Raw genomic sequence first — 23,791 nt, 5'->3', positions numbered from 1 at the left:
TTTGTATGGAAATCCGTAGTTTTTAAGGGATATTAATTAATGTTACAATAGAAAACAGGTAAGGGGTAAGGTTGACAATTAAAATAACAAAACACTCTTTTCAGATTTTACATGCACTCAATAGGTCAACTAGGGGATTTTGAAAAATTATTCCTTAGAACTCTATAAACTCAGGAAATATCAGTCCAATTGAAATAAAAATTTAACCCTTGATTTCCTAACTCTCGAAAGTTAATATGATATTGAATGTCAGACTGCGAGCTAAACGCAGATGGGTAAATCGACGCGGTAGGTCGGGGTAGGTATATTGAGTAGGGTAGCGAAAAAAAGCTTGCATGGGAAACTTATCCGAATTTATAGCCAGACGAAGTCGCGCGGAACCGCAAGTCGATAATAATAAGTAATGCACTCCAAATAGGTGAGTAGCACGTGCGAATAAAACTGTATGGAACACGTCAAAATGAGTGCGCTTAAATTCGATTTAGTTTGTTTGTAAAGCAATGATTTTTTAAGTTATATCGATAACAATTATCTAAAGGTTTTAATTTTACAGCAAAAATGTTAAAATACATGTTACCAAGTTTTTGATAATTTCATCGCTGAACGGGTCAAATACCTGACTGACCTAAGGATATTTCTTCGAACGCCCAAAATATCAGTCCAATTAAAAAAGTTCCAATTCTTGAAAAATGGTAGCTTCGACCCATTGGAGTCAAAATCTTATAAGATCTGATTTCTTATAATATATTTCTTAGTTCCATATTTATTAAAGTCGAACTATTGTTGTAAAAATCCTATCGTAAGTTTTGTGAAGAAGGCATTGTGGGAAACCAGCATGGAGGATATAATAAACGTGTCCATCTGATAAAGCACGGGAACATATAATAGGAGTTCATCCTCGTTTATTATTAAACATTCATTATTTGGATATTATTTCCATTTGTACGCAATTGCTCTGAGAGTTCATAAAGCTGTGGGAGAAGATAATTTTGTATGCTTTCCACGGGGAGATAATTGTCTCTTGCCCATGCTAAACGTGCTGAGAATTTTCATAAGATTCTCTAAGGCGTGTGAACACCGGCCAGCTTCTTCTTCTTCTTCTTCTTTCCCCTGGGCTTGTACTTCGTCGGCCGGAACCTTCCTTTGTACGTTGTGCCACTGGTGCGGCTCTCCGCTGGGTCACTCTAGCCAGCCGAGCCTACTCCAGACAGTGGCGTGCACTTCATATATGCACAAAAGCACTGCCTACCCTGGAGTATTTATAAAGTTCGTATAGGAGCAGGATTTACCCATGTGATGCCATCATCCTACTTTGTGCCTACTACCCCAGTCAAAAGCCTTGTGCACGCCACTAATTCCAGAAGCTTAGCAGGCCGCCCAGGTCGCCAAGTGGAACCCTTATTCTCAGAGAAGAACCGAGCAGATGATGATGGTTTTTCTTAAAAACCGACACCACTAATGTACCTACCACTTTTAGCAAATAGAGATAATTTCATAAATATTCAACAATTCATTTATTTATTTCTTTGCCTTAAAAAAAACAAATAACCAAAACAAAAGGTAAAGAAATATATATGCGCATAGGTTGCCTTATCGCTTGAAGCGATCCCCTCTCAAACTTTGGTTAATGAAGCATGTTTGGTACGGAAAACGGGATTCTGTAACATTCAATTTAAAAATTAATAATTTTAATTTTATTTTTGCCTGGTGGGAGGTTTTGGCGGTGGCTAATAAGACCCACCCTACCTAGAAAGACGTGCCGCTAAGCAATTTAGTGTTCCGGTGCTATGTCGCGTAGAAACCGATTAGGGGTATGACTACCATACTCCCTAACAGTTTAGCCTACTACCATCTTAGACTGCATCACTTACCAGGTGAGATTGCAGGAAAGGGCTAACTTGTAGTGGAATAAAAAAAAATTGTCAACAACCCTAATCGGAAAAACAAACATAAGCAGCAGTTTTCACCAATTCGGTTTAGCTCACCGATCATAGGTACGTACATTTCAATTGCAGCACTAACAGCGCAACTTTAGGAAAACTAGTTTGGAAAGCCAACAAAAATGTATTTTCCAGTTGGTCACGTCGAAGTTTAAAACTGATTTTCCCGTGTGAGACTATTTTTCCATTGCGAGGAATTTTTCATGTTGCACTTGATTTTCACGACATTTCTTAAGTGTAATATTGGTGCAGCATGAAATGAAAATGTTGTAAATTACAGAATGAGATTAGTGCAGTTGTTGAGTCGAACAAGATCTGTTTGGAGTGGAGTATAAGGATTGAAGAAAATATAAATTACACCAAACAGATTCCCTGATTACCGCGGAAGTATTTCAATACATCATGGAATTCCGCAAAGTAACGCCTGCTTCTATCCAACACGTATTAATTTTGTCAGATAGTGTTATCAAAAACCCGCTTATATTTGCAGTAGGCTAGTTTTAAGTTAACGAATGGTTATAACTAACCATCACACACACATTCATATTAATGGGAATTTATATATATATATATGTGTATATATATATATTTATTGCCATTGTTATAATTGTGCTTGTGTGTGTTAATAACGCTTCATAAGTGCCTGTGATATATGATGTAACCTAAGTGAATAATGAATAAGATTTTAATTTAAGAATTCAGTTGCGATCGCATTAGAGTTGCCATCGCCAAAAATGATTTCCCATTGAATTGATAATCCAAGTAAACCGAACCTTCCCTTTGTTTACATCCATTATTCATTAATTACTCAGTAACAGAATTAACGAACTCGGGACCCGGTAATTACTTACAAGAAATAATTTATTTTCCTACATTGTACCGAATAGATAAATTTCTTAGGCTCTCTTATGAATTAAGAATCTAATAAATCTTTGCTCTCGGTAAACAAAGGGTTCCTTAGCTATATCTTAATGACAAATATCATCATTAGACTAATTAATGGCCCACTACTGGACACAGGACGCCTTCTTCATAGGGGTTTATATCCACCAAACTGTTCCAATGCTTTTCTATTTTTCTGCTAATATAACAAATCATCGGGCATAAGTGTAGACCCACCACGCAGCTCCAATGTGGATTAGTGGGCTTATACCATTCTTATCGTTCATTAAAGAGACAGAGCAAATGAGAAAGATCCTAAAATTGAGAATTTCTTTACAGAAACAACTTTACGCCTGTCTTGGAAAGTGATTTCCAGGACAACGTAGTCCATTGTGTAATATGCTAATCTCTAGAATATCGAGGCGCTATTTTTTTTTTACGCAGGGAAATATCCTTATGAGATACTCGGCATCTTAGGCGATTGCTCGGGTTATGTGGAATTCTATACTAATAAAACCCCTTCGGTGGCCACCCTCAGCATATACTAGGAATCTCCGGGATCTTCTAAGAACACACCGGTGTGCTTCCCTAATGCAATTTGTATGAGGTGAACTCGGATGAAGTGGTTCCCCTACTTCGTTGGCACATCAGCTTATGCCACAACCAACTGCAGTCTTCCCGGGGCAACAAAAAGAAAGCAAGCAGTCAGAACCACTTAGTTTTTTTTCGTGGGGAAATCCTCATCACTGAGAGGCACATGGTTATGTCGGACTCTGACCGGCTAAAACCCCACGGTATTCCAACAAGTTACCTGGAGGCAGGACCATGGGAACGCTTTCGCACACAACCAAGACCCAGCTGGAAATGCAGGCCCTCCTCTGGGGCATACAATCGCCGTAGGCGCACCGGGTGAAGGATTCCCCGCATCCATCGCCCAGAGGTCCTCATCAAGGGGGCAGGCGGCGTTCATGAGCATGACGCCTGCGCCCGATCCTCCATCGACGCAACCGCACACATGGCACACCATTGTCGGTTCCCGGCCAGCCACCTTGGTGAAGGCGATCGACCCGTGTCGTCTTTCCACCCACTGCTGGAGATCGCCTCGATAGTCCGAAAACCCGCAAAGCAGTCAGATCCCCTACTCTAACCGGTCGCGACCACGAGATCCCGTCGCCCGGGACTATTCGGGAGTCGTTTAGCACAAACCATAATTTACTAGTCCCCATAATTATTTCATTTGCCCATCGGTTTAGCAGTTAATCCCAACCAACATAAAGCAATACCTATCAAATATGAGTGCATTACGTGTTAATTATTACTCTCTGGTACACAAAGGTTTACAGATATAATTTGCGAGGGGAAATAGAACACTGTATTGTTATACTTCAAATAAGCGCAGTCATTTGTTATGTGTGCTTTGAATTTCCAGCTTTTCCGGTACACCAAGCCTGCTTTTGTTAAAATGTCACATTATGCCAATGAAAATACACTGCCCAAATTTTTCATTTAGTTATAATAATTTTCTCTTTATACTTCAATTGATTTCAAAAAGGGAAAAAAGTTATTATATTAGTGTAAATATTTATTTTTCTCCTTCTTAGTAAAATTATGACATAACTAACCTCACAATCCCCAAATTACCCCTGCCGGAAATCAAACCAGGGGCCTCCTACTTAAATTCACAGTTGCGCGTAAATATTTATTTTTCTCCTTCTTAGTAAAATTATGACATAACTAACCTCACAATCCCCAAATTACCCCTGCCGGAAATCAAACCAGGGGCCTCCTACTTAAATTCACAGTTGCGCCAGGGAGGTCACCAATTTTTTTTTATTAATAAGTCAAAATCTTTTCGCGGAGTATTAAGTTATGTTTATTGTTCTAATCGATAGTTCTAATATTTAAAAAAAGAAGATCCGTCAATATTATCAATGTATAAGATCACAGAGATCTCTCTTTGATGGAAATGAAGGCTTAAGGTGAGGGGGAAATGGAAATATAACTTTGTGTTGTACTATAAATAGGCACAGTCATTTCATGTACGTAATGAATTTCCTGCTCTTACGGAGCGCGATATTTCCCTTTGTTGAAATTTTATATGAGTATTTGTCAACAAAATGGAAATGGCCAATTTTGATATTAAAAAACATTGATTTCATGTGTTACTATTGTTCAAAATTACTTTTTTTTAAGTAGGCTTATTATTTTGAGAATACTTTTGAAACGTCAAGTCTGTCGGCTTATATTGCATTTACCACCAGTTCGGAAGAATAGTTTTACGGAGAAGCCGGTAAGAAACTCAACACCAAGACACCAACAAATTACTTTTTTAAATAAATATGTTTTTGTATTCTTCTTCTCTTGTTAGAGATGAAATCGGAGCCCCCAAGCGACCATCATTAAAAAATTATCAATTTTATAGTAACCTCGCTGTAATAAATGTGACTTAGACCTTTCGTCGTTTGTTTTAATACATTATTGCACAGTGAAAAAGTAATATGTATATATTCAAAACTTAGTGCCTAAAGGTATTCTGTACCAGTCTAATCTTTAGTTATGTGGACTGGGTTTTAATAGTTGTGCGTAAATAGAGAAGACATAATAAATAAAGATGACAAAAAAAATTAAGAGATGTCAAATTTTGTCATATGCAAAAAAAAAACAAAAAAAAAAAATATATTAATTATTTTAACAATTTATTAATAACTGATAAGGACAGCTTTAACTATTAATTAATTAAGTGATCTCATGTAAATAAACACGAGTTGTAAAAAAAAAATCTATTACAAAACGTTATATTTAACGCATATAATAAAAAAAAGATTAAATGCATATAATAAATAAATAATACGTAGATACATATTATGCATACCCAACCTACAGTACCTCTAATGAAGAAATTTTAAGGTCCGAAAAGTGTTTAAATAGTCAAGATTTAAAAATGTTTGATGACGATGCTTGACGTATGTTTTGGGGTACAGCGTTTGATTACACTAAGCTTGAATGAATCTGAATGAGACTTAATATTACGAGTTGTGAGTACGGCCTTGTGAGCTTAGATTAAAACGCTCTTGAAGGTATTTTGCATTGGTAGGTCCAAAATTTGCTAAGGCATATAAAAGCATATGCTCAATCCCTTAAATACTACAATTTACGTGATAATAATCCTTACAGCCTGCTTATACTCATTGGAGCTCAGTGAATCAATAGACTTTACTATTTATAACATTTTTTATTCCACTCTAAGTTAGGCATTGACTGCAATCAAAATCTGATATCTGGTAAAGAAAAAAAATCAACAAAACAAAAGGTAAATAAATTTGTATGCGCATATGTGGCCTTATCGCTTGCAGCGATCGCCTCCAGACAAACTTTGGTTGATGAAGCATGTTTGGTATGGAAAACGGGATACTGCAACATTCAATTTAAAAATTAATAATTTTAATTTGATTTTTGCGAGGTGGAAGCCTTTGGCCGTGGTTTATTACCGACAAAGACGTGCCACTAAGCGATTAAGTGTTCCGGTGCGATGTGGCGTAGAAACCGATTAGGGGTATACTAACATACTTCCTAACAGGTTATCCCGCTACCATCTTAGGCTGCATCATAACTTACCAGGGGAGCTTCCAGTCAAGGACTAACTTGTAGTGGAATATAATAAAAAAAACATTCCTAAATGGAAGCAGGCTAACCGGGTAAGATATGCCAGCTATATTGAGCTCATTCCTCTAATCGTTTTCTTTTCAGCGTCATCCCGGAACGCTATCTCTAAGCGGTCTGGTCTGGCAGAAATTTCCCACGGCCGAAGCCTCCCACACAACCATATTAGAGAAAATTCACAAAATTATGAATTCCCAAATGGCACCTTCTGGGAATCGAATCTGAGCCCTCAGGTCTCAGGGAGGTCTCAGAAGTTCCTCATATTCTATAACAGAGGAGGCTTGTGCCCAGTAGTTATATATATATCTTTATATATTTATATATATATATATATATATCCCTATATACAAGTAGGTTAAGTAACTAAAATACGACTGCTGAGATATATATATATATGAGAGAGGCTCTCCTTTAAGAGAAGAGATAATCACCCTTACTCCCGATTATACGCACAAAATTATGTTCTTTATACGGAAAATCCATTAGCCTATAAATGATGGAAAACGTTATTTATATAAGGCGCGCGAATATTTACGTTATTTCGTTGTAGGTGTTATTTTTATGGATATTTAATGGCATTGAATAATTTGTTTATGTCTGAAATGTAACTCTCGAAATTTCTTAAATATCCTACTAAAAAAACTGATGTTGATATTGACCTTTTGCACTTTCCCGTTTTCTCTTACTAGATTCTTCCATCAAAGATTGTCTGGCTTAAAAAGATAAGACCGCCTTTGCGCACTTTTTTCCTTTTTTTTAAGAATTTTTATTAATCTTTTGTTTTCTCTTTAATTTGTGCAATAAAGACTATATTATATTATATACTATATCTATCTATCTGATAATCATCTTAAATTTTTGTTGATGTACCTAGTTAGAAACGATAAAAATAATACTAAACTACAGTCTTCATTATATTCAGTAAGTCAACTCTTAATTGCTTTCAAAGTTTACTGCTCGTTTAACTATTGCACTGTTAAAGCCAGGTTTTCTGTTATCTGATCTTCGAGTTCCATCCTCTCTCCTACGATTAGAACTTCATCTAACTTTTATTAATCGACTTAGTACTCTTTTTAAATGTAATCGAAATTCGATACTTTTTATTCATTATTTTTATTTATTTGAACTTTTAACTTAAACTGAACTTATACTAACTTACAGTTATTTATAGTATATTATATTTCTAAAACAATTTATTTTATATACAAAGTAGAGTTACTATAATTATTGATACGTTCTCGTATATATACAACCAAATGCGTTATTCATATCCACTAAAATTATTTAGAAGGCATAAAAAATAATTTTTCGTTCAAGAAAAGGTGAAACCATAGATAAAGACGACTAACTATAGTTCCTCAGTTATTTTTCTTTATTTGTATATATTTTTATATCTTATTGTAAGATTAGATAAACAACTTTGAATGCATAATAATAGGTATATTTATTAATTTTAATAACCAACCGAACTTTGTCCAAATCCCAAATATACATTAAGATGTTTAATAACGATAATACATCAACAAAAGTAAACAATTCATTGCCTCACAACATAAATGCCCAAAAACCCATTTGTTTTCCAAAAATCATCATCAACATCCAAATAAACTACTAACAACGCATAAAAAAAATGTTTAATGTAACTTTCAAACCAATTTTCAAAAATAAATTATAATACTTGATAAAAATATGTTTTAATGGCTTTAGATCGTTATTTCTGTGTTTCATTATGCCCACTCGACTTTGAAATACCAACTTTGGAAGTTTGTTTTGTAAAAAGATTTTTTAGTGATTTCCAAAAAATAAATAATCCAGAACATTATTCACTGAGTTAAAATCCTTCGTCGATCTAAAGCGAAATGCGAAACCAACATTTTCTTACTTTAATTAAAATACTACTTACTATCCATAAATTAAAAATAAAAAACTCACGTGTAACAAACCCAGATGAAATCACTCACTCCACAAATCCAAATCCAAACTCACAAGTTGTAACAAACACGAAACAAACTTCAGAGTTCAAAAAAAGTTTTTTAAGCACATTACATTTCAAATAAATTCCGGAATTCAATTAATACACACCACTTATAAGTATCACTCTGAATAAAGTTAATTGTCACAGATTAAAAATAAATTAAATGTTCATTTGCAGTCGTTCGAAATACGAACTTGCGAAGGAAAATGTATGAAAAGCGGCCCGCCCGCCCTGTGCCGCCGGTAGCTGTCTTTCGACTGGACTTGAACTAGCGGCAGAACCAGTGACGTACTGGTTTAACGACTTTGCTTGCCTGCTCCTGTGGCTACTAGATAGGAAGCTAAGTTTCAAATGGCTGCGTGATTTCGAATATGGAACAAATAAATGGATAAAAAATTATATTATCATAGTGGCTTTTTTGAGTCACATTAAATTAGAAACGGTTCATTAAATATTAAATCTCTGCTTAGCAAAGTTAAAAATAATTTTCATAATTTACTTGACACTTTATTCTTATATACATGACATTATGTAACTTGTTTGGTATTAAAAAAAATCCCTTCGAGTTTTTGGTGGGGACGGCTACTGAGGGGAAAAAAGTCCCAGTACTTAAGTTCATCAAATTAATTGGTTGTTGTACTTATGTTGCTGTTATGTTAACAGATCATGACAATCTGTTTTATGTGTTAAATAATTTAAAAAAAAGTATTCTTAATTGTCATTAAGTACTACTGTAAGTCAAACAGTTCATAGCGGCTTGTTGTTCACAGGTATTGTTTGCATACTAACAAAATATTACGATTAAAAAAAATCAAAAATTGGTCTACTTTATTTCCATCTCGTGCATTTATTTTCTACTTTATTAGCAATCGTTGATGTATTTCATTATGATGACTACAAATATTTCAAAAATGCCATTTAATAATTATTCGTGCAAAATTTTTGTTTGAACTGTAGTGGGATTTATGCTATCCTATTATAGCTTTGTTGAATGCTCTGTTTTCTCAATATTGTAAAATTCAATTTCAATGTACTAGCGGTTGCCAGCGGCTTTATCGGTATTTATTCTCAAATCCCGCAAGAGCCATTAGTTTTCTCGGGATAAACAGTATCTTATGCCCCTCTCCAGAATACAAGCTATACCTATGCAAAATTGGTTGGATTGGTTTGGCTGTTCATAGGTGACTATGACAAAATATTTTAAATCCCCCCGGAAGATTGTAGTGGTTCTTTTCCGGGATAAGATTATAAGAGAAGTAGCTTATTTCCATTTACAAGTAAACTAAGTATTTTTGCCTAGATTTGTGTTAGACGCTAACGATGTATAGATATAGTAATAACTATATATTTTTAATAATATATATTTTTAACTAGAGATCCATAATAGAATCAATTTATGAATGTGCATCCAACGTGATTTGTAAGAAATATTCCTAACTCAAACAAATAGGAAAAAAGTGCGATCTATCACCCTGCGCCCTTACATTAGGCAAATCAATAAATCCATAGCCACACGGGTCACCGAACATACAAAAGTGGTTAGAGACAATGAAGCACACAAGTCAGCGATTGCGTAGCATATTCTACAAGGGGGCACCCAGCACTGTGCATGTTACATGTCCCTAAAGCTCTCTCCACCAACCGTCACTAAATTCCAAGACTATTTCGTGAAGCGATTGAAATTCGAATACAGTGGTAGAATTATGCAAACCAAGAAAGCATCGTACAGCTTCGCAATTTAAAAGTGACGTTGTCAGTGTAGTATGTCGAACAGTTCGTGAAATACTAACAAAAAGAACTTGAAAGCGGGTAGTCAGATACTGCCCGTAACATCCAACTTCACAACTCCGCAGTCCCGTCGTGATCACGATCCATGCAACCGGGTCAAAATATCGACAAATCCCATAATATTATCGTGGTATGTACTAGTTGAACTATATTTAAGAAACAATAGTTTTATTTTATTAATTGACCTTTTTTATATTTTTCCACGTAGAATACTCAGTCTTTAATTAGTATTTGTGAGGTCGTTATCCTTACATAAACTGTTTCGTTTCAGGATGGAGCGTTGTATTCGATTATGTACGAAACTATTTGATTTATATAGTAAAAAAACTACCATAAAAACCAGTGCATTGGTTGAGCCGAAGAAAAAACAAAATAAAACACCATCATATTTGTAATATTCATCATCATTCGATCAGAGCAACTACTGAGTTTCTTGCCGGGTCTTCTCGGTAGAATCTGGTCTCCGGTGGTAGAGCCACTACAAACAGACATACTTGACGTTTCAGTGCTTATAAAGTAGGCCTACTTGAAATAAATTAATTTTGAATTTTGAAATTTGAATCATATAGACTGATAGATGTCCTCTGCTGGACATACGAGTAAGTCCTTTCTAACGAATACCAAAATTCTTTTTCTGCAAGGTTTTGTGCAGATTGCATCCAGCGTGGCGGCTTCCTGCGACGCACTTGATTTTGTATAGTACCTATAGTGCGGGCCGCCATTCCTGCATCTTGGGACCCCAACTTCCATGCACTGTTTGAAGACTTTGGTCTTCAGACACTGAGGGATTTTTGACATATACTATAACAATACACATATCACCATGTAGCCCCAAAGTAAGCGTAGCTTGTGTTATGGGTACTAAGGTGACGGGTGAATATTTTTATGAATAACATACATACATATATACTCATAATATACATACATAACATACATATATACTTATAATATACAGATAAACACCACTGAAAAACATTCACGTTCATCAAACATTGTCCAGTTGTAGGAATCGAACCAGCGGCCGTGGATTCAGAAAGCAGGGTCGCTGCCCACTGCGTGGTCGCTGCGTGGTTTCCCGAATACTGCCCTTCTTATTTGGTATGAATTAATTGAAAAGTATATCTGTGAATTGTACGTTATATTCAAAATGTAGGCAGTAGAAAGGTTAAAGTTTTCCATCTTTGCCTGGTACACCAGTAGCTCTTAGCGTTTCGTTTATCTGGGAGAGTTGGAACATTTTTAGATACAAGAAAACAGTCTTCTTGGTTCTGTGAATACTGTAGTCAATAAAATATAAACCGGGTTACCCTAAGCCATAATGTTGGTTAAAAATGGTACTTTTTGCATTTGTCTTCCTCTTTTTCCTTTTGATAATAATTATTCTTGAAACCCTAGCACTTTGCGGCTTTGCGGTAAAATGTACATTTTAAATTGAATGATGCTATATGTTTCACGATAAAAAAGCTCATGTAAATGATTGTTCCGGCTAAGTTGCTCTATCTTATTCTCAAGTGAGAATGTGAAATAGAGATAGCATTGCAGCAATGTTATCTTTATAACTATAATATTACCTTTATCCATACCATTATCTTTATCTATAATATGACAAAGAGGTAAAGTTTGTACTTATAATAAAACTGCAACTGGACGATTCCTGCGCATTAAATGCATTTTGTTGTTTGCAAAAATTATGATTGTGGGAAGTTTAGATGTCGATATAGAAACCAAATTTAAATATATCTTTACGTATTATAAAACAAAATCCAGTCTGTCTGGGTGCAAAAAACTAAGACTACGGAACGGATGTTAATACGGTTTTCTCTAATGAACAGAGTACCTCATGCGGAAGGTTTTAGAGTATATTTTGTTTAGGGTTTTTTGGGTGAAATATAATGATCTCTCAAATTTAGTTCAACGGATACATACCACGATAATATTTTTGGATTTGTCGATATTTCGACCCAGTTGCATGGATCGTGTTCACGACTGGACTGTGTAGGGACGAGATGTCAAGTTATATGTCACGGGCAGAATCGGACTACCCGGTTTCTTGTTTCCGCTTACGTTGATCTATATTTAAGAAATGTTGGTTAACCACGAAAATCTTTGTTTAAAATCTGAAATATAACGATGTTTGTTAAAGATGTCAAACCGAATTGGAGCTTTACTGGCGTAACCAGCGAAAATGTTTGATGATACATACAAATAATGTAATACATGTTTAAAGTACTCATTATTATCTACAAAGTCCGCAAGACTATATAAACATATAGTTATAATATATAAACATATAGTTATAACTGTTATAATTAAGTCACAATAACCGCTTTTTGTTATAATTTTTCAATCAAAACACGAGAATAATCGAAATTAAGTCACATTCTTGTCCTTGTCAAAATAAATAGTTTTATAATTAAGATGATTATGTACCTGTAAATTTCTTTTTAATTTATTCAAACGGGCCTATCGTTTAGAAGTTACGACGGGTATAGAAATGCTAAAAGCAAGAAAAATCCCGCGGGACGCCCGGCGTCGTATAGTTTGGAAACAGTGACCTAATATATATTACGACAGTTTTGGAAATAAAAATGGACCCGGTAGATGGCGCTGCAATAATGTTCTAGGTTTTCTTAAGATATTAAAACCAGCAATAACCGATTTGGTGCAGACGAAGTTGCGCGGCGCAGCTAGTTTTATATTAAAATAAACTAGCGGGCTCGCTTTGTTGGTATGACAGTATATTATACCCATATCCCTAAGCTGTACCTACACGGCATCTTAGCTAGCCATGGCCGAAGCCTTCAACCAGGGAACATTCAGAAATTAGAATTTTTCCCTACTTCAAAATTATAATTCCAAAATTTCCCCTGACGGGTAGTCAAATTTCTTTATTTAAAAAGGCACATAGATGGCACTTCTGATGCGTACATTACTTGTAAAATATAACATAGGAGTGAGTTGATGGCGATAAATAAATTCGTCATCTTAAAACTAAAGCTACGAGGGTTCCAAACGCGCCCTGGTCTAAGCCCACAACAAACTTAGCCGGTTGTCATTTTTTTATGTTATCACCATCTCACATTGTCATTTAAAAACTATTAAAGAAGCAACCTGGTTAGAGCAATAGTTTACACCGAAGCATTTTTATCGTTGACGTAGTCCTTAATACTATAATACACTGATATCGGCAAATGCATTTAACAATCTTAGTATTCCAGTTAAGACTTAAAAGTTGAAGTTCCGTTTCCTTTTTAACTGCACTTAACCTTTTTAAACTGCTTTCAGGAAAAGCGCGAGTTGAGATTCCTCGAGAGTGTATGCAAGACTTCCTTCACTTTGAGGATTATAGAGAATTCGATCCTGGAACTTCTTCGGAAAACGAAAACTTTTATCAGTCACTTTAACTTAAAAGGGCGCGAGTACGAAACTCGTATTAAAAGTTATAAAGCTGTTTTCTGTTTATTAATTTATACCTACAGGGCAAACATATAATATCTTTTCTTAAATAAGTGAGAAGTTTGATTGTATTCTTTTTCCGCTTTAAGTGGGCCTTTTTACTTCTTAAATTTTAGTATGCTTTGTTAACTATTGTTGTTATTTAATCGCGTTAGAAGTTATACTTCTTTGGCGTAGCAAGATAAAAATCTTTTCAAAAATGTTATCTTTCGCCTTATTCTACGTTTGTAAGAAACGACACTAACAATAGAAAAAAGGTATTTATATATAGGTTAATACACTGAAAGTCTTAATATAACGCATTGTCTAGTTAAATAAAGTTTAATTAAATATCACAAATAAATACATATCGTGAATACAGTTGTTACTTCTCACGCAAACATACGTAGACGTCCTTACTTTTTGACTATATGTAACTTTACGGTGTCGGTTTTTTGTGTCTCTGTGAAAATCTCTCATCATCTTTCCCTAACGCGCCAAAAGAAGTATAACTTCACAACAAAGTTTAGATTTTTAGTATATATTACATTTTCTACATGACTAGAAGAGTAGAGAATTTGGCCATGAGCTAAAATTATACCTGTTAGACAAATAGGTTAGGGCGTAAAATCACGACAAACAAACGAACACTTTCGCATTTATAATATTAGTATGGATTAAGTTAGGGAGGAAAACAACAATTAAACTAATAAGCTTTTCCCCGAAACACTATTAGCCCAAGATAGACCTCCCCAAAACCTTTCCAATGTTATTAAAGTGTCAAATCTCCTAATAAAGCTAATGGATTGAGACGGATACGTTACATTCCTTTAGTAGGATTTGACACTCGATACTTTGCCTCGTTGGACTAGTGGTTAGCATGTATAACTACGGATCACGAGGTCCACTGAGCAGGATACAATTTGCAGGATTAGATTTAAATTGAGACTACATTCCAAGGAATGTAACCGGCAGATTGTTATGGTATTTTAATGTTTGCCTTGTTTACATTAATTTGTTTTCTGACTACCCGCTACTCGGCATACTGTAATTGCACAACTATTCGTTACTGCACGAGACGACATGAGTTATTAAAATCTCACTTGATGTTTGATTAAAAGTCTTTGCTTAGGACTTTACCCGTATTTCAGGTACACAATCAATAAAAATCACAACGATAAACTTTTCTGCAAAACCGCACGTTCTTTACTATGTTTTTTAAATTTATTTAGCGCGAGCGGCACACTGCGATACGCGCACTGCTACGGTAGAAGGAACACTGGGTAAAGAATGGTTATGAATGAATTAATTTTTTTTTATTCAAAAAAATTATGCTACGAAGGTGCCAAAGGCATCTTTGTCTATGAAGAGTACATGATCTCCCAGTCGGAAGCAATAGATGATATATTTAACTTTGGATACAACGGTGGCACTCTCTAGTTTACGGCCGATAAAAACGATATCAGTAAAATCGCCTGCAAAGACCATTGAAATGTTATTACTTCTAGAGAAATCTGCTGTCGAGTTATCTTCCAGTTAGAAGCAATAGTGGATTAACTTACCCTTTGATGCCATGTTACGGTGTCACTATCTAGTTTACGGCCAATGAAACCGATACAGGTAAAATCGATCACAAATACCAGTGAAATGTGTTACTTCAAGACATATATGACATCCAAAATGAATAAAACCAAAATTGTGAATTACTTTGGTACATTTGCGTTTAAAAAATCCCACAGAAGCCCTTTATTCTCCGGGATAAAACGTATCCTATGGCGGTCTTTAGTATGCCAAGTATTTCTATGCGAAATTTTACTTAGTCTAGTTAAGCGGACAAACCATGCATAAGTAACAAACGATTTTTAATTAATACCGCGAGAAACTTTTAACACCGGGTTTTCCAGGATAAATATTATCCATCTCAAGGATGAAAAACTAGTGTTGCCAAATTTCATGAAGATTGGTACGAAGTTTTAAGCGAACAAAGGTAACAAACAAACAAACAGACTCGAATTAGTATCGATTTATAGTAGCTAAATAAACCAACGCGATTGTAGGAAAATTCTTTTACCATTTTAGACGTATCGCCATCTATAGCAATATCTTACAAGTGACATTTTAATAGCTTATAGAAAGTAATAGGTACTCTAAAAGCACTACTTTGAAGCATCAGAGTTATAAGAATCATTTAAATATACACATATTTTACAAGCTTATTAAATAAATTAATTTTGAACCACTCTTTAGGAATATTTTTGTGGACTCTAGGGCTTTAACATTTCATTGACAAATACATACTTCCTTGGTATTACATTCTTGACCTTTAACGTTGATATAGATCTCTATAGGATACGAAGATGCACATTCACTCTGCAGAGGCATTGTTTAATTTCCCTAATTTCAACACATTTACACTAATTGTCTTAAGGAGTTGTGGTAATCTAAAGAGTGGTTTTGTAAGTTTAGGAAAGTCTGATGTAAAATAAAAGTTTTGCATAAGATAGCCTTTTGATTGCGAAATTTTACCTATTTTATCTTTATACACTAAAAATCTTTGTAATATGTATTCATAGTGGAGCATTTTGTGATGTTTATTTCTTCCACCAAGCAGCATTGCTATGTTACAGTCTGAAAGGCATGGTTGCCGTTGTAAATACAGACACATGAGGCTTAACACTTTCGCCTCAGGTTGATGGACACAGGTCTGTGAAGTATTATTTTATTTATAGACGATGCTTTCCCAAAAAAAAACCATACAACACGGATCTAACAGACTGCGCACTCAATGCACGTTTCACACCGAAACCTGAGCATGTTTAGAAGATCTTGACTATACAAAGCACAGTTGCTATCTTATCAATTGTGCATTGCGTGTCTTAGCAATAGTATATTGTGAATCCATTGTAGTCTAAGATTTAATGGTGTTCAAATCTAATATACCTACTGTGTAACGATGGGACTGAAAATGTTAGAAAATATCCTAAACCGAATAAAATAGAACTAAAGAGTAAATATACTACCACACACACAAAAAGTAAGTATAGCTTGTGTTATGGGTACTAAGATAATTTGAATAGTATACATAAATACACTGAAAAACATTCATTTTCATCACACAAACATTTTCCAGTTGTGGGAATCGAACCCACGGCCTTTGACTCAGAAAGCAGGGTCGCTGCCCACTGCCAATCGGCCGACTAAACTATATCGAAAATGGATATCTTCGGAGTTAAGTATATCAATACGTTATTTCCCATTTTCTAATAGCTCCCTATTCTAATCCCAATTCTGTGAATGGCATTCGGAAGGCTGCCAATCGTATGAGTTTTGAAATATCGTTCCCGAGATCGTGATAAAAATTTAGTACGAGTAAGGAATTTTGGTGCATGCTATATCAAACCTTTTAGTTGTTGTATATATTTATTAAACTACAATAAGTAAAATTTATAATGCGAAAGTGTTTTCATTTCTAAGGCTTATTCTAGCCGTAAAATTATTTATTTATTTTTACGCATTTTTGAACATTTTTCAGATTGTTATTTAATTTTACGCGTATTTGATTCACTGTGAAAAATTTCAACGGATTCTTTGAAGTTTACTTTACTACAAATTTTGTTTTGCGGTTCATTACGAAAAGGGTTTTTATTCTGATACTAGCTGTGCCCTACGACTTCGCGCAAATACGGGACAGCATACTGCTATATAGTCTACAACTTTTCTCAATAACTCAGACACCTAAGGTCAAGATTTTTCCTATCGTACTGGATATAAAGGCTGGCAGTGCAACTTTTTTCAACACATTTAAACAACTGAGGTGAGGGCGAATAATATATGTATGTTCTTGCTCTTGGAGCATTAATCACCCATTAGGTAGAAACCATCAATCACGTTAACATTGCGATTGCAAATGACTCTCGTTTTTCCTTTATAAAAATCTTTTTATTCTCAAACAGGAAATGACTGAAAGTAATATGCAGCTTAGCAGTTGCATATTAATTGATAGCGCTGGATTAGCAACGTTAAATCAAGTCAGTAAATCGATGGGTGCCGTCCTTTGGCAGTTCGAAAGAAAATAAAGATTTTTTGACGGCCGACTGGCGCAGTAGGCAGCGGTTCTGCTTTCTGAGTCCAAGACCGTGGGTTCGATTCCCATAACTGGAAAATGTTTGTGTGATAAACATAAATGTTTTCAGAGGCTGGGTGTTTATCCGTATATAATAAATCTTTATGTATATCTATATATATAAAAATGTTATGAACTTTTTGAGTTTTTGACACACACACGCTTCAAAAACTCAAAAATTTCTGCACCGATCGAGCTGAAATTTTAGCATGATATATATAATACGCATCAAGTATTGTTTTTATCTAATTTTCTCAACCATTCAATGACAATGTGCCACAGCGAAGCGTGGCAGGGTACAGCTAGTTATTCGTAAAAATATTCATCAGTCATCTTAGTACCCATAACACAAGCTACGCTTACATTGGGGCTAGATTGCGATGTGTTTATTGTCGTAGTATTTATTTATTTAATTTGGTATCCATCAGACTCAACTCTCATCACTAACACAGAATAGTATTCGTTAAAGGACTCGAAATAGCATTGTTAATTGATTCGTATACTGAAGGTTAACCGAGAATATTTCTAACATTTTTGATTTAGGTCATAGGACTAAAGTTTTTTTTTTGTATATTCCACTACAACTTAGCCCTTGACTGCAATCTCATCTAGAAGTGAGGGACGATGCAGTCTAAAAAGGTAGCGGGCTAACTTGTTAGGGAGTATGGTAGGCATAACCTGCAGAACCCGGGACCTCTTACTTAAATTCATAGCCGTTGCGCCAGGGAGGTCGTCAAAAGTCCTTAGATATGTGGAAACAGTATGTAAATAATAATACTGAAGTATCGTCAATAGTTCTATTGTTTTAGGTAAAGCAAGCAAGCTACTGGGCCTGTGAGTTACCTGTTGTAATTGACACACATTAACTTCTGCAGCAGCAGAGGAGCCACCACCAGAGGGCTTTGAGCTATTTGTCTAACCGCCCGTTAGTTAACGTAAAATTTAAAATATAACTGGCGGTCTAGTTTTGAGGGAATACAGTAGAATGAGTAACCAGCCACTTGTAGTGGAATAAAACGAATCAAGAATGTTCCACTATTTGTAAGTGGAACAATCTTGAATCTTGTATCTATCGACCATAGGTGCAAGAGTTTAAGAGTTACCATATTAGGCATAAACTTTCTACTTCACTGGGGAATTTTCGCACGAAAATTTCTCGCAAAACTTTCTAACGCTGTCCATTTGAGTTGGATAAGGGAGTTTAACAAGATTTGGATTTAGATAAAGAATTTTTGAATTTAAGTAGATTAAATTCAAAAATTATTTATTCCAGTCCCATCACAGACACTTATGAAGCGTTCATAAATATATGTTTTCATAATTGTGAGGTGACAACTATGTCAGATGGTGATAACTATGTTTGTTAAATTAAACCTAAAGCTAAGAGGGTTCCCAACACACCCTGATCTAAGACGAGTCCTAAAAAAACTTATCAACGTGAACTACAAGCTTTTACATGTATTGTCTTCAAGATCTGAAATACCTACAGTATAGTAGTAGTAGTGTATCTATTATACATGCGGATATACTTATAATAATATAATCTTTCTAAAACAAAACATTAGTCTTCATAAAAATAAGTGGATATAAACAATAGACTTTCTAGAAACGGACATAAATTGTTGATATCAGCACATAGGATTAGAAAAGTGCAGAAAACCTCTGTGGGACTGAATAAATGCTTTAATAAAATGATACCGAAGCTCATAGATTTACTTTTACATAAGTATAATAAATATCGAAACACATTTAATACATCGAGGTTACAATACTATTGATGATTTTCTTGACGAGGTTGCTTGGATACAGCCCACTCCAATTTCATCTCTCACAAGATAGCAAAATGAATGTTAATATGTAATATGCAAATTGTTGGAAAAGAGCAGCTGCTGAGTTTCTTTCCGGCTTCTTCTCGGTAGAACCTGTCTTCAGAACAGGTGGTAGAGTCACTATAAACAGATTATGAAAATTAAGCTTAATTTTTTATGGCGATTTTTTTAAATTATTATATTAATAATTAAAAGGAATCGCCTTTAGCAAACCCTAAGTTATAGAGGAATTAAAAAAGTCAGTAGTTATCACCTAATAAACAACGTAAATCTCAAGATTATACCACATACACATACAAAAACAAAAACCTTTTAGGAAATCCATCCAAAACAAATATCACATACCTATCTGAGGTCGTCAACGTGACAAACTCTCAATACTGCTAATGGATATAAAATACCTACATGAAGGAAACATCAGGCACGTGTATGATGAGTGAACAATATGATATAGGTATGGTTTTTATATGCTACCTAAGGGATAAAAGTTTATAAACATTTCTAAATTCATTGCAATATTGTGTTAGTTGATTTATTAACTGTTTTTTGAGTTTTAAGGCGTTTTTCTTTTATAATTATTATAATCGGTTCAAATTTAACGGAGCTATGAAGTAAAATTGATAAAAAAAATTATCCCGTTTCCCGTAGGAAACTTATTGTTTATCGGGATAAAAAGTAGCCTATATGTTGACCCGGAATACCAGCTACCAGTATGCCAAATTTTATTTAAATCCGCTCAGTAGTTTCACGTGATGCCCGGACAGACAGACAGACAGACAGACGGACAAAAATTAAATAAAATTCTGTTTTGGGCTCAGTATCGATAAATTATAAAGCATCTCCCAATCAAAATTTTTAAAATATATTAAATGTACAGAAATCTACCAGTTACAGTTTTAATAAAGTAAAGATTAGAAGATTGCTATAAAATTACAAACGTTAGGAGCTGCTTGCCGTTTGCTGTTTGATTTTTATTGATTGTCAATGGTAAAGTTTGAAATAATGTTGAACCATAAAAACGTATTTACGTAGTACAAACATAGAAGAGTTTTGTATCTTTTAAAAACTTTATGTCTGACTTTGGAATTCGCAAAAGACTTCTATTTCACTTGGCAGGTATTCTAAAAAGTGCACCGAACATAGTCGTATATGCCAGAGTGGCTTAAAATTTAAGCTTGGGAGTACTGTAAATTTATTGTGCTAAACCTTTTACGAATTGTTTTTAAGTGACGATTTTAAAATAGTTGAAAGTCGCGATAGAATGTCGAAATTTTAGGACTTTATTTCTTGATTACCAACTTGCACTAATTATTTCAATATGTGCAAGTAATTTTTAAATATATATTAAAAACATTATTACTTCATTACTTCAGGTCTTTAAATAAAATAATTTCTTGGTTAAACAAACTCTTATCTTAATATATATAAATCTCCTGTCACGATGTTTGTCCGCGATGGACTCCTAAACTACTTAACCGATTTTAAACTAAATTGGCACACCGTGAGCAGTCTGCTCCAACTTAAGAGATAGGATAGCTTAGATCTTTAATTATAGTCGCAATTTTATTTTATTGCAAATTATTTGTCTTTAATTAATTGACAGTCACATGTTATACATATATATACTACTATACTCATTTAAGGCTTAACGTTACTGAATACTTTAAAAACAAAATCAAACGCAGACGAAGTCGCGGGCAACAGCTAGTATATATATATATATATCTCTTTAAGTGTTACGACTGTGAATAATACTGGTGAATTTAAAAATGGTTCGATATACGAACTCGAGAAAAGAGGTTTTCTTTTAGTTCTTGGTTATTTTGAGGTAACCCTATTGAGGAACCTATTTCGGGAGCGGTCATTGCGGTGGAAGTAAGAGTCGTGACGTCGTGTTACATAACCTTTGATTTCCTCAAGAATTGGGCTAACAAATGCAAAAAAGACTATTCAAAACTGACGAATAATTTTTAACTAAGATCAGACAAACAAAAAACAGTCTTCGGCGTTATTTAAACTAACGTCGTGATCAGTTTTTTTTGGTTTAAAGCGCCTATCTCAGGAATTACTAGAAAAATATATATATACATCTGTTATACGACTGCTAGAAGCGGGTAATCATTGAAAAATTTTGAGTGTTTTTTTTCGGTTTTCCCATACGCTAAAAGATGTATAATAGAATTATTCCCCTTTAAAATTTAAAAAAAAAATCAGCTAAATTTGAATATTTTAAGGTCAATTCATACGCCGGTGTGGGGGGGGGGGACTTGTTATGGATATAAATCAACAATAAAGTATTATTACAAGCACTTAATTAGGTCCCGAGGGTAAGTTTATGTTATGGTCTGATTATGAAAGCATGAATACTTATTTTAGCTAAGTTTGTTAACGTAATTAAAATCGAACAATATAGAAACAAAAATATGCCTAAAACAATCCAGGCCATAATACTTAACCCTCGTTATGCAAATTGGGTGAAACAGCTGTGCTAGCGGGCTTTCCTAATTTGTATTTGTTATATTTATTTACGAAACAGGGTTAAAAAAAAGTATGTAGGAGTACGACCTAGTACGGTTAGATCCTTCGAATAAGCATCGAGAAGTCCTGGGCCCAATTTCAGTTTGGGCAAAAAATTGAGTTAAGCATCACTGGAAAATGAAAAAATGGAGTTTTCCATCCTTGTGCATTGAAGAGCACGTAAGACCATTGGCCTTTATTATCATCATACGGGATAATAATAGTTTAAACTTCGTGATATTGTGAGGAATCCTCGTGAGAAAACCTGCATGCCTAAGACTTTTAGCTTTAGTTTTAAGTTTACGAATGTGCTTATCGCCATCATCTCACTACCGTGTAATTCTTATGTACGCATCAAAAGTGCCAACTATGGGCCTACTTGAATAAAGATATTTTTGACTTTGACTTTGACTTCCCATAATTTCCTCAAGGGCGAGTGAAGTCTAACAATCTGCATTTGGCTAGATGGAAAACAGCCTGATTCATCGTTCTGAAAAGAGACCCATGCCCTGTAGTAGGCAAATGGCAGGTAATTAGTTGATAATGTTTGTGATAAATTTTTATCGCCTACCGACATTGGGACAGCGTGGTGGGCTAATTCTGAGAAATACTCAGCTATTAGAGAGAAACCCTATGCTCAGTACTGGGGGACTAATGATATGAACGTATTGCGATTATTTGCTAAAAGGGAATCTCGTTCTACATATCCGTAAATCTGCATCAGATCTTCATCAAATCTCTTAAAAAAAAAAGACAATTATATAATTCACTGACTGACTGATTAATCATAAAATATTTTGAAACTATTAAACCAATTAGTACAAAAACGATTGTAAAGAAATTCACCCCTAACTGTTCAAAAGGTTGTATGAAAGCATGTTTTCGAAGTAAATTTTAAGTTATATTGGGTTCAATAAGTGAAACTATTTAAGGTTGTTTCAGGAATCACACCTTAAGTGTAGTAAAATAGGGGATGAAACACTGAAAATTCGTATGGCATAATTTTATAAATAAGCCTACAAACTTGAAAGTCGAAAAGAAATTATTGAAATAAAACTTCTTAACGCACGTTTGACCTTGGAAGTAAGCTGTTGAATGCATGACGATAGCGTTACAAAAAGTATGATCGAACGAGGCGAACGGAAGTTGAGAGGGAGATAAAAGTTAGTGACGATAGAAATAGAGTGTTGCGTTGCGTATAATACTGTTTATTTTTTATATATTTAGGTATATGTAATTACATGAATATTAAATATAATATACATAAACAAACATATCTATACTTATAATAAAACTGTAACTGGAAATTTTCTGTATATTTAATATATTTTGAAGATTTTGACCTAGGGAGCATTCATTCTCCAGGATGGAGCTAAATAAGTTTTACTTCAGTCGTGTGGTCTAAAGCACACTCGTTTTTATCTAAAGCATGTCAACTACGAAATGATTTCAATTTCTCAGTAGGTACCTAAGGTACTAATTCACTTGCAATTCAACCAAAAGACTTTCACAGTCCACGGTCCTGGGCGCTTGCCTCCAGCGGCTATCATGGCGTCTTTGTATATTACTACTATTATGAAAGAAAATTTTTAGATATCCATATGAATCTTACTTACTCACGTTACTTCTAAGATTAAGGCTG

The sequence above is a fragment of the Pararge aegeria genome, chromosome 17 (genome assembly GCF_905163445.1).
Source record: "Pararge aegeria chromosome 17, ilParAegt1.1, whole genome shotgun sequence".
NCBI lineage: Eukaryota > Metazoa > Arthropoda > Insecta > Lepidoptera > Nymphalidae > Pararge > Pararge aegeria.
This window is presented reverse-complemented; position numbering follows the sequence as displayed.